Genomic DNA, 12318 nt, shown 5'->3' with positions numbered 1-12318 from the left:
GAAATAATGACAGGAAACTTCCCCAACCTGGTGAAGGAAAATGTCACACAATCTCAGGAGACACAGAGAGTCCCAATCAAGATGACCCAAAGAGACCCACATCTAGACATATCATAATTAAAATGGCAAACATTAAAGACAAAGAATCTTAAAGGCAGCAAGAGAAAATTACCTACAAAGAAGTTCCCATTAGAATGTCATCTGACTTCTCAATAGAAATACTTAAGGCCAGAAGGGAATAGCATGAAGTATTCAAAATACTAAAAAACAAGGGCCTAAATCCAAGACTACTGTATCCAGCAAGGCTTATCAATTAAAATTGAAGATGAAATTAAAAGCTTTCCAGACAAAATAAAAGTTTAAGTACATTACCACAAAGCCAGCAATATAAGAAATATTAAAGGGAGTGCTTTAAGAAGAAAAGGTGAAAGAGAGGTTCATAGGCATAAAGAAAATAAAAATGGCAATAAAGAAACACCAATCAATAATAACTTTAAATGTAAATGGATTAAATGCTCCAGTCAAAAGGTATAGGGTGACTGAATAGATAAGAAAATCCATATATGTGCTATCTACAAGAGACCCACCTCAGAACAAAGATACACATAGACTGAGAGTGAAGGGATGGGAAAATATATTCCATGCAAATGGAAAGGGAAAAAAAGCTGGGGTAGCAATACTAATATTGGACAAATAGACTTCAAAACAAAGGCTATAACAAGAGACAGAGAAGGCCACTTCATAATACTAAAGGGAATGATTAAAAAAGAAAATATAACCCTTGTAAACATATGCACCCAATATAAGAGCACCCAAGTACATAAAAAAAACTCTTGATGGACTTTAAGGGAGATATTGACAGCAATACAGTCATATTAGGGGACTTTAACACACCACTGACATCACTGGATAGATCTTCCAGACAAAAAATTAACAAGGAAACAGAGACCTTAAATGACACACTAGATCAGATGGACCTAAACAATATTTGAGGAATATTTCACCCCAAAGCAACAGAATATAATTCTTCTCAAGTGCACATGGAACATTCTCAAAGGCAGATGATATGTTAGGGCACACAACAAGTCCATTCTAATTCAAGAAGATTGATATAATACCAAGCATTTTCTTGCATCGCAATGGCATGAAGTTAGAAATCAACTACAATAAAACAAAACAAAACTCAAAAACACTCAAATACATAGAGGCTAATTAGCATGTTATTAAACAATGAATGGTTACCAATGAGATCAAGCAAGAAATCAAAAACTTCCTGGAAACAAATGAAAATGCAAACACAACCATCCAAAACCTATGGGAGATGGTGAACGCAGTCCTGAGAGGGAAGTTCATAGCACTACAAGCCTACCTCAAGGGACAAGAAAAGGGACTAATAAACTATCTAACACTACAACTAAATGAATTAGAAAGAGAACATCAAGAAAATACCAGGGGAAGTGAAAGGAAGGAAATAATAAAGATCAGAGTGGAAATAAATGACATAGAGATTTAAAAAAACAGTACAAACGATTAATAAAGCCAAGAGCTGGTTCTTTGGAAAAATAAACAAGATTGATGAACCCCTAGCCAGACTCATCAAGAAACAAAGAGAGAGGACCCAAATAAATAAAATCAGAAATGAAAGAGGCAATATTGCAATGGACACTACAGAAATACAAAGTATTGTAAGCAAATACTATGAACAACTATATGCAAACAAACTGGACAAACAAGGCAAAATGGACAAATTTCTAGAAACATACAATCTTCCAAAACTCAATCAGGAAGATTAGAAAACCTGAGTAGGCCAATAACAACTGATGAAATTGAAGCAGTAATTTAAACACTTCCAGCAAACAAAAGTCCTGGCCCAGATGGATTTACAGGTGAATTTTAACAAATGTTCAAAGAAGAACTAACACCTATCGGCCTCAAACTATTCAAAAATATCCAAGAGGAAGGAACACTTTCAAGCTTTTTTGATGAGGCCAACATTATCCTAATTTCAAAACCACATAAAGACACTACAAAGAAAGTAAATTATAGGCCAATATCCCTGATGAACACAGATGCTGAAATCCTCAACAAAATATTAGCAAATCAGATCCAGCAATATATTAAAAAGATCGTACACCATGATCAAGTGTGATTTATTCTGGGGATGCAAAGCTGGATACTCACAAATCAATAAATGTGATACATCACATAAACAAATTGAAAGATAAAAACCACATGATCATATCAATAGATGCAGAAAAAGCATTCGACAAAATCCAGCACCCTTTTTTTTTTAATAAAAGCTCTCAGTAAGAGGGAATATAGGGATTACACCTCAACATAATAAAGGCCATATATGATAAACATACAGTCAACATAATACTCAATGGGCAAAAACTAAAAGTGTTTCCCTTACGAACAGGAACAAGACAAGAATGTCTGCTTTCACCACTCTTATTCAACATAGTACTGGAAATCCTAGCCATAGCCATCAGTACTGGAAGTCCTAGCCACAGCAATCAGACAAAAATAACAGATAAAAGGCATTCAAACTGAAAAGGAGGAAATAAAACTGTAATTTTTCACAGATGACATGATATTGTACATAAAAAAACTTTAAAGACTCCACCAGGAAACTACTAAACTTAATAAATGAATTCATCAAGGAAGCAGAATACAAAATCAACATCCACAAATCAATGGCATTTTTATACACCAATAATGAACTCTCAAAAAGAGAAACTAAAAAAGCAATCCCATTTACCATTGCAACAACAAAATAAAAAAGATACCTAGGAATGAACTTAACAAAGGAGTAAAAGACCTGTACTTGGAAAACTATAGGACATTGAAAAAAAAGAAATAGAGGAAGATACGAACAAATGGAAGTATATACGATCTTCATGGATTGGAAGAATTAACATCATTAAAATGTTTATACTTCCCAAAGCAATCTATAGGGTCAACACAATCCCTATTAAAATACCAATGGCGTACTTCACAGAGCTAAAACAAATACTCCAAAAATTTATATGGAACCATAAAAGACCCTGAATAGCTGTGGCAAGCTTGAGAAAGAAGAACAAAGTAGGAGGGATCACAATACCAGATATCAAACTATACTACAAAGCCATTATAACCAAAATAGCCTAGTACTGGCACAAAAAGAGGCATATAGACCAATGGATCAGAACAAAGACCCCAGAAATTGACCTACATTATTATAGTCAATTAATATGTGACAAAGGAGGCAAGAACATACAATGTAGTAAAGATAGTCTCTTCCACAAATGGTGCTGGGAAAACTGGACAAATACATGCAAAGAGATGAAACTAGACCACCAACTTATACCATACACAAGAATGAACTCAAGATGGATAAAAGACTTAAATGTAAGGCATGGAACCATAAAAATTTTAGAGAAGAACATACTCAGTAAAATCTCAGACATTTCACATAGCAATATGTTTATGGATACACCTCCTTGAGCAAAGGAAACTAAGAAGAAAGTAAACAAATGGGAAAGTAAACAACTGAATTGACCAGCAAAATAAAAAGCTTCTGCACAGCAAAAGAAATCACCATCAATATGAAAAGGGAACCCACTGTATGGGAGAACATATTTGCCAATGACATCTGATAAGGAGTTAATATCCAAAATATATTAAGTATTCATACAACTCAACAAAAGGAAGATAAACAATTCAATTAAAAAATAGGCAGAAGAGCTAAATAGACATTCCTCCAAAGAGAACATACAAATGGCCAAGAGACATATGGAGAAATGCTCAAAGTCACTCATCAGAGAAATACAAATTAAAACCTTTAGGAAATATCATCTCACACCTGTCAGAATGGCTGTCATCAAAAAATCAACAAAAAACAAGTGCTGGAGAGGATGTGGAGAAAGGGGAACACTGGTGGACTGCTGGTGGAAATGCAGATTGGTGCAGCCATTATGGAAAACAGTATGGAGTTTCCTCAAAAAATTAAAAATGAAACTTCTGTTTGACCCAGTGATCCCACTTCTGGGAATATATCCTAAAAACTCCTAAACACCAATCAGAAAGAATATATGCACCCCTATGTTCATAGCAGCATTGTTTATAATAACTAAGATTTGAAAACAGCCCAAGTGCCCATCAGTAGATGAGTGGATAAAAAAGCCATGGGACATTTACACAATGGAATACTATGCAGCTGTTAAAAAGAGGGATCTGTTACCCTTTGGGATAGCATGGAGGGACATGGAGACTATTATGCTAAGTGAAATAAGCCAATCTGAGAAAGACAAATATCTTATGATCTCACTTCTTTGTGGAATCTAATAAACAAACTGAATTGACCAGCAAAATAAGACCCAAAGCATGGAGGCAAGGAACAGACTGATATACCTCTATGTAGGGTTGGGGGGATGAGAAGAGATAAACCAAAGAATGTTATACTTATGAGAGGCCCGATGCACGAAATTCATGCAGGAGTAGGCCTTCCTTTCCCTGGCTGCCTGCACCAGCTTCCCTCTGGCACCTGGGACCCGGGCTTCCCTCACAGCCCCAGCTTCATCTGGAAGGTCATTGGAAGGATGTCCAGTGTAATTAGCATATTATACCTTTGTTATTATAATAGACTAGAGGCCTGGTGCACAAAAATTCATGCACTTGGGGGGGGCCTCAGCAGGGCCTGCACCCTCTCACAGTCTGGGACCCCTCAGGGGATGTCCACCTGCCAGCTTAGGTCTGCTCCCCAGGGGATGCACTCTAGCTGGCAGTCAGACATCCCTCTGGCAGCCTGGGAACCCTCAGGGGATGTCCACCTTCCAACTTAGCCACAGGTGGACATCCTTAGGGCTGCCGTGGAGGCGGGAGAGACTCCCGCCACTGCCACTGCACTAGCAGGTCTCAGCCTGTCTTGTGACTGAGCGGAGCTCCCCCTGTGGGAGTGTACTGACCACCAGGGGGCAGCTCCTGTGTTGAGCGTCTGCCCCCTGGTGTCAGTGCACATCATAGCACACGGTCAACCTGTGGATAGCGACCATCGGAAAACACATATAGCATATCAGATATTTACATTATGATTCATAACAGTAGCAAAATTACAGTTATGAAGTAGCAATGAAAATAACTTTATGGTTGGGGGTCACCACAACATGAGGAACTGTATTAAAGGGTCGCAGCATTAGGAAGGTTGAGAACCACTGTCATAGCGACCGGTTGGTCCTGGTCAATTTGCATATTAGCCTTTTACTATATAGGATTATATAGGATATGCATAGCCCATGGACACAGGCAATGGGGTGGTGAAGACCTGTGGGGAGGGAGAGAGGGGCTAGGAGTGGGGAATGGGGAATGGGCGATATCTGTAATACTATCAACAATAAAAAATATATTTTAAAAAGCTGGTGTAATATGTGGTGGGAAGAAGGAAAGGATCCGGCTTAAACCTGAGCTCTCAGTTTTTATTAGGAGATGAAGGAAGAAGCCTAGGAGCGAGCTGACTCCAGAGCCGGATCAGAGCCGCGGTGACAGGGGCTGATCAGCTAATGGCACGTCCCCCAGGAACCTGCGGAGCCTTGGGTCAGGACCTCAACTCCAGGAAGTGAGCACTGGAAGAGGTCTGAGAGGTGTTGGTCTGAAGCTGTCATTCTGTTGAAGGGAAGTCTCTGCTTCAGAGGTGAGCAGTGACTCGGCCAAAACCACACTCACTGTTGTACCAGGCAGTGTGCTTCCTCCTGAGACCTCAGCCAGAACTGGGTGTAGTGATAGTTTCCCCCTGCATAGTGCTTTCTGCCTGAGACAGCGCTTTTCTAGCCATTCTCTCCCTTGCTCCTCATGACAATCCTGTGAGCTAAGTCAAGCAGTTTTCAGTTTGCCTTTTTTCCGAATCTGAATTTCAGCATGGCTCAGCATTAGCCTGAGGCTGGGAGCCTCCCCAGTCCATGTCCTTCCCATTTCTTTCACTGTATTCTTAGCGCTGATGTATTCTTTCAGGCCGGGCCCTGTCCTGGGCAACTTTCCTAGTGTCTGGCCTCTTTCTTCCAAGTCCTATGTGCCTTCCTGGAGCAATTAGGGTTTCAGTCATAGAAAGAACATCATCTGGTTTGAGCTGTAGAATATCTCTCCCAGAGCGTGTGAAAGACAGCTGGTGAGGGTAGAGCCTGGAGACAGAGACACCAGCGGCCAGTGGAGGGACGAGGAGGCCTGGACACAGAACCGGCAGTGAGAACTGAGAGGGAACAGTGGCTTTGAGGGAGATTCAAAGGAGAATGTGCTTGCTGAGGAACAGAGCCGTCGGAAGGAGTCTGAGATGTTATAGATTAGTTACTGGGTAGGTCCAAACCCTGTGAACCAGGTCTAGGAGGCAAAATAAAGAGCCCGGGTATCTGGGGTTCAGGTTTAAATGTCTCACTACCCAGCATGGGCATGGGGGGGGGCTTGGGGGGGAGTGGTGACCACCCCAGAAAGTGCGACAAACAAGAAGAGGGCCTGCGGTGAATTCCGGCCAGGCTCTGGCTCTGACAGGCTCCCCAGGCTAAGTCATTAACCTCATTCGCATCTGGAAAAGCTGCAGATGGCGTCACACTGCCTTCCAGCATTGGCATCCATCGCCGGGACTGGACTCAAACAATGCGAGGACACTGCAGGAATTCGAGTCTGGCCCCGTCTCCCAGTTGACTGGGTCTCCTGGCTATGGTTTTAAAAAGCTGGTGGCCCCGTAAAGCCCAGTGCGCAGTGCCCGGCGTTCCCTGGCTCCCTTCTGCCCACACACGGCCTGCTATTGAGTAGCGGCCTCCCCAGCATCCACTCTGCGTGGCTGCCCTCTGCCCGGGTTTTATTGCTCCGTGAGTGATGTTTGCCTGGAAACACTTGCTTTATGACATTAATAAAAAGCGAGAAGGGAGAGATGGAAGAAACACAAGGTAGGAGAGCGGGATTGTATCTAAGTAAAACACTTTTCAAAGTGTCAAAAGGTCTTTGGGGAAATAGGAAAAATAAATGAGGCAAAGTGTGAAGTGGATGAGAGGCAGGAAACTTTGGCTTCAGGAATAAGTCGGCAGCAACAGCAATTTGCACTGAAACAAAGCAAATCAAAACAAAATAAAACCCGACAAAATGAAAACCAATAATAATCATTGCCATATTCCCCATCACGGTCACCCTCACCACAACAGCTGGTGTTGACATATTATTTCGAGACTGGATTGATCTGAACAACGACCAAGTCATCAGGGAGTGATACAACAAAGGCATCAATTGGCGGCAGGTGGATCAGGAAGAGAGTGGTCGGAGCTGGCCCTCGATGGCCCTGGGTCCCCGCCCAGGATGACCCTAACTCCCACCACCTAACTCCCACGGGGCTGGAGATCTCCAGGGCGGGGCAATACCTTGGACCAAACTTTGTTTCAGAATCCAGGGACTCTAGACCAGCAGTTCTCAACCTATGGGTCCCGACCCCTTTTGGGGGTCAAATGACCCTTTCATAGGGGTCGCCTAAGACCATCGGAAAAGAGATATATAATTACATATTGTTTTGTGATTGATCACTATGCTTTAATTATGTTCAATTTGTAACAATGAAGTTGGGGGTCACCACAACATGGGGAACTGAATTAAAGGGTCGCAGCATTAGGAAGGTTGAGAACCACTGCTCTAGACTCTCCGCACCTCCCCTGGAATCGTCTGCTCATTGGAAAGTGGGAGGTGGCCACCAAGATTGCAGATCCATGCCCTGTGGGTAAACTGAGGGTGGGGGGCGCTGTACACTTTGTGACTCTGAATTCTCTGTGAGAGGTCGAGTTAAGGTGCAGCCTGCCAGCGGGCTTCCTAAACTCGCGGTGACAGGGCCGCGGCTGAGCCTTCGGGACAGGTTTGCGTGGAAAGAAAAGGATGCTGCCCTCCTACCCTGTGCTTCCCCATTTCTGAGAGTCTCCGTTTCAGGGGGTTTCCCATTCCTTCCCACTGCCCTGCCGCCCGTGTCCAGGACACTCGCCAACCTACAGGGTATTTCTTCCAGCTGCTTGGCTTTGTGGACCAAGCCATGGTTTGGTTCAAGGGTGGTTCTTCTCCCTGGGGCCCCTCCCCACTTTTATTCTAATTCTCTCTCCTGAAATCCTACTCCACGCACAGCTTGATGCTTCCAGATAGAAGTGAGTTCCTTTGCTCCCCTTTTTATTGTGCATTTCATATTCATGCATAGTTTATGAATATCTGTACACGGGCAGGACTTATCTTCCCTCCTAGACCACAAACTCCCTCTGAGGTGGGGCCTTGTCTCATTCATCTGACTGATGTTCAGCGGGGGAGCCCAGGAAGTTTCCCAGCGGTGAGGAAGCGAGCGGAACGCGTGCTGGATGCCCTCCCAGCACGCAGACAGTTTCCCAGCAAACTGAACGGAGTGGTTTAAACCCAACTCGCCCTGAAGGACCAGTCAACTGCCACCTTGTTTCTAAAGCCTTACCAGACATTTGCATTGGGAAGCGGACTCTGCCTGGGTTTCCTAACAAGGGAACTAATGCTGTTCTCCAAATATTTTCAGTTTTTCTTCTGGACACACGGTCGGGTTGTATTTCCCCGGCCCTTCTGAAGTTCAAAATGGTCCTGTGACTTGTTTTGGCCACCAAATAAGAGCAGACATTGCTAGTGTCACTTCTGAGTGGAAACTCCCAGAGCCTGTGGAAGAATCACTATGCCCTCATCCTCCTGCCCAGCAACGGTGGGAGAAGCGTGGAGACACAGCCTCGCTGCGGCTGGAGTTCTTAAGTGAGGGCATCAGCCCTCAGAATACCTCCGCTGACCCGTGATAAAAGTACCGAGGCAGGAAATAAAACTTGTGTTATTACAAACTGCTGAGAATTGAGGTTGCTAATTACTACAGCATAACACAGCCTGTCCTGTCTGAAACGCAGACCTTACACAATCCTGCCCAGTGCTTTATCTGTGGAATGTCATCTCCCTTTGAACGCTTATTCATCGGCTCCCTCATTTGCTTGGCCTTTCACTTATCCACCAGCTATTTATACACACCACCAGATGGGAGGCACTGTGCTAGCTGCCTGAGAGAGCACCGTAAGCAAAGTGTCTGTTCTCAACAGGCTTTTGATCTGGACGGGAGGTTGGAGTACGATGCATAACGGGGGAAATTCCAAATGCTGTGGGAGCACTGGGGTAGGGAGCCCAAACCCTGGGAAGTTCGGGAGGACCGGAAAGGACTGCTGGAGAAATTTCCATCTAGGCTGAGCCTGAGAGACAAGTGGCAGTGATTCGGGTGAAGGGGTGAAGGCAAGAGAAGAGTAATCCAGGCAAAGGGGAGGGCAAGACGGGGCAGGAAGGAGCAGAGGAGGTTCAGGAACCGCAGGTGATGCAGTGGGGCTGGCGCCTGGAGTAGGAGGTGGGTGGGACGGAGACTGCGCAGGAAGAGACCGGCCAGGTAAGCTGACCTCACATCGAGAAGGGCCCTGGATGCCAGGTGAAGGACGTCAGCTTGGACTTTGTCATAAAGGCAGCAGAGAGCCATCAAAGGGTTTAAAAGTAAGTGAGTGACATCATCATATTTGTGTTTTAGAGTTTAAGATTATCCTGGTGGCTGCCACCAGGAACTGGAGTAGGACAGCATCATGAGCTTCGAGCAAACACAAGGTAGGCCTTGTGCTGGCTCACTTTGATGGCCTGTGCCCCTTCTATCACACACAGCCCCCAAAACTGCATTCTACATTCTAGAAGTGCCACCTGGACGGAGAGATGATGAGGGGCACGCAAGTCCTCAGCCCTGGGAGTCTCTCTCGGTGACGCCTCCAGGCCTGAGCAGTCACTCCCCACGCAGCTGCGTGCGGTTTGGAGGGGTGAGGCTTTTAGATGCTGGTATTGTCAGGGGTAAACCTGAGCAAGCCCCAGCCTCCTGTAATCGCCAGCCTCTTCCTTGGAGACAGAAGCAGCTGGGCGTTTCCGGAGGAAACCAGCCCCGGACTTGACGCTGCCTGGGGTGAGCCACTGTGCGCTGGCCTGGCTGCCCCGCATCACTCCCGGTTGGCTGCTGGCTGCCCGCCCTGCGCTCCCGCAGACCTCCAACCCCTCCAACCCCTGGAGGCAGGTGAATGGAGGTTCCTAAGGGTCGCAGCAGACTCGGAGGCTTTCTCACCTTCCGTAGCAGCACCACTATTTCAGGCAGCGAGCTGTGCTCTCCGGAGCTGGGCAGTGGGCCGAGCCAGGTGCTGCGGAGCAGGAGGGCTGCTGGCACTCCGAGAGCCAGGCCGTGATTCCAGAAGGCGAAACTTCAGTGGATTCCAATTTTCCAAAATAGAAAAAATAAAACAAATCAGAGCAGATGTTCCAACATGTAATTATCAACTAATCAGTTTGGACTTTTTTTTAAGAAAGGAAAATTTCAAAATAGGTCCCAGATTTCATCCACTGCGGCCCTGCTGGAGGGCTGGCTGGGTAGCAAAGGCGTCACTGCAGCGGCTGCAGGTGCCCAGGTTGGTGGGGGAGGGCGTGGGCAGGGGGGCGGGTGCTACTGCTGCCACTGCTTCTGGCTGAGGCTGCTGCAGGGCAGCCGGAGGGAGCAGGGAGCGTGCAGGCGCAGGTGCCAGGCTGAGGCAGCTGGGCCTCCGCATAAGCACTTCCCTGGGATGAGTCAGCTCCGTGCCCCGTCCTGCCTACAGCTTGTCCCTGGCAGGCTCGTCAAATGCCGGGCCTGGGAGAACATAAGTTGAGCACTTTATCCTCAAGCTAAGGCGTTAGCCACCCCCTCTCCCCCCACATGCCCACTCATTCTTTGTAAGCAAATAAGATTCAGGAAAGCAACAGGACGTGTCCTTGGGTGGGCAGAGTCCTTGAGCTTGGGCGCCCTGGCTCTCAGGTTTAGTTCCGGAGTTGGGTCTGAACTCTGCAAGGCGGAAGTTTCTCTTTAGATGCTGTCCCGACCTCTGAGTGATTCCCTGGCAACAAATAATGCGAGGGAGGCAGCAGAGGGAGGAGGGAGCAAGCGAGGAAGAAGGGAGCATGGAGAGGGGAGGGAGAGAGAAAGAGAGAGACCTAGGCGAAGACCCCACAGTGACATCTCTAGTTTTATGAGGTATTTACAGTAGAGGTCTGAGATATTAGACGTTGTTTAGAAACGGAGTCTTTTGCTGAGCGATGCATATACGTGTGTAACGGGAGCTCTGCGGGGAGCTGCGCCTGAAGCACGTTTGGTTTGCTGGGATGAGCATGCTGAGGTCCCTAGAAGCCTTCGGAACAAAGTGTTAGTAACACACAAACTCACAGCTTCCTGCGCAGGTGCTGAATCCAGGTTTCCTGACCCACAGGCAGCCCCTGCCCTGCCTTCCGGTGGAAGTGAGCTTCCACCTGCTCCCAGGTAAGGACTGGACTGTTGGGGGGGGGCCTCCCTCGTCTCCCCCCCCCCGCCCCCCCCCCCCCAGTGCCTGCTCCCAGGAACCAGTCTCCAAAGACCACACAGGTGCACAGTGGCTCCAGGGGCTCTGCCAGGCCGAGTCCCAGGCTCCTCTCTTGCCAGCTGCGTGTCTTGTCAAGCTGCTTAACCTTCCCGGCTTGCATCTCCTCCTCTGTGAAGAGATCATGGAAATTCCTATTGCACTGGGTGGCTGTGCAGCTTGCAGGAGGGACGCACAGGAAGTGTGGGTGCGCACGCAGCAGACGGCTGCCCTGGGAGCAGGGTGCGCCCCGATGGCCTGTGTGTGCGGGGCTGAAACTGCGAGGGCACCGGATGGGAGGAAACGGCAAACGCTCGGGAGGGCTGGGTGTTTCCTTCCAGGGGGACACTGCCCAGCCCTGGAAACCCCGTGAGATCCTCTCTACTTTTTTTTTGAGCCTTGGCACTAGCATTCCTTCTCCTATGAATGCCATCTGATCTTCTCCCCATCTTTGCAGTCAGACTGAGTGACTCCTTGAGGCCCAGCTCAATGCTCACCTCCTACATGAAGTCCTCCCAGCTGCTGCATCCCAAAGCTTTTTGGTGCTCCCCAGATTCCCTTAGCACCACGTCCATGTGTTTCTATATATATATATATATATATATATATATATATATATATATATATTTTTTTTTTTTTTTTTTTTTTTTTTTATTGATTTCAGAGAGGAAGGAAGAGGGAGAGAGAGATAGAAAGATCCATGATGAGAGAGAATCATGGATTGGCTGCCTCCTGCACATTCCCCACTGGGGATCGAGCCCACAACCCGGGCATGTGCCCTTGGCTGGAATCGAACCTGGGACCTTTGGTTCGCACGCCAATGCTCTATCCACTGAACCAAACCGGCCAGGGCTCCATGTATTTCTTGATGTTACTATGGCTCTCTAGCTGGTGT

Source organism: Myotis yumanensis, unplaced genomic scaffold, assembly GCF_028538775.1.
Source record: "Myotis yumanensis isolate MYYU_CA2020_CCGP unplaced genomic scaffold, mMyoYum1.0.hap1 SCAF_10, whole genome shotgun sequence".
In the NCBI taxonomy this organism is placed as follows: domain Eukaryota; kingdom Metazoa; phylum Chordata; class Mammalia; order Chiroptera; family Vespertilionidae; genus Myotis; species Myotis yumanensis.
The sequence above is the reverse complement of the archived record's forward strand: the minus strand, read 5'-3'. Positions refer to the sequence as shown.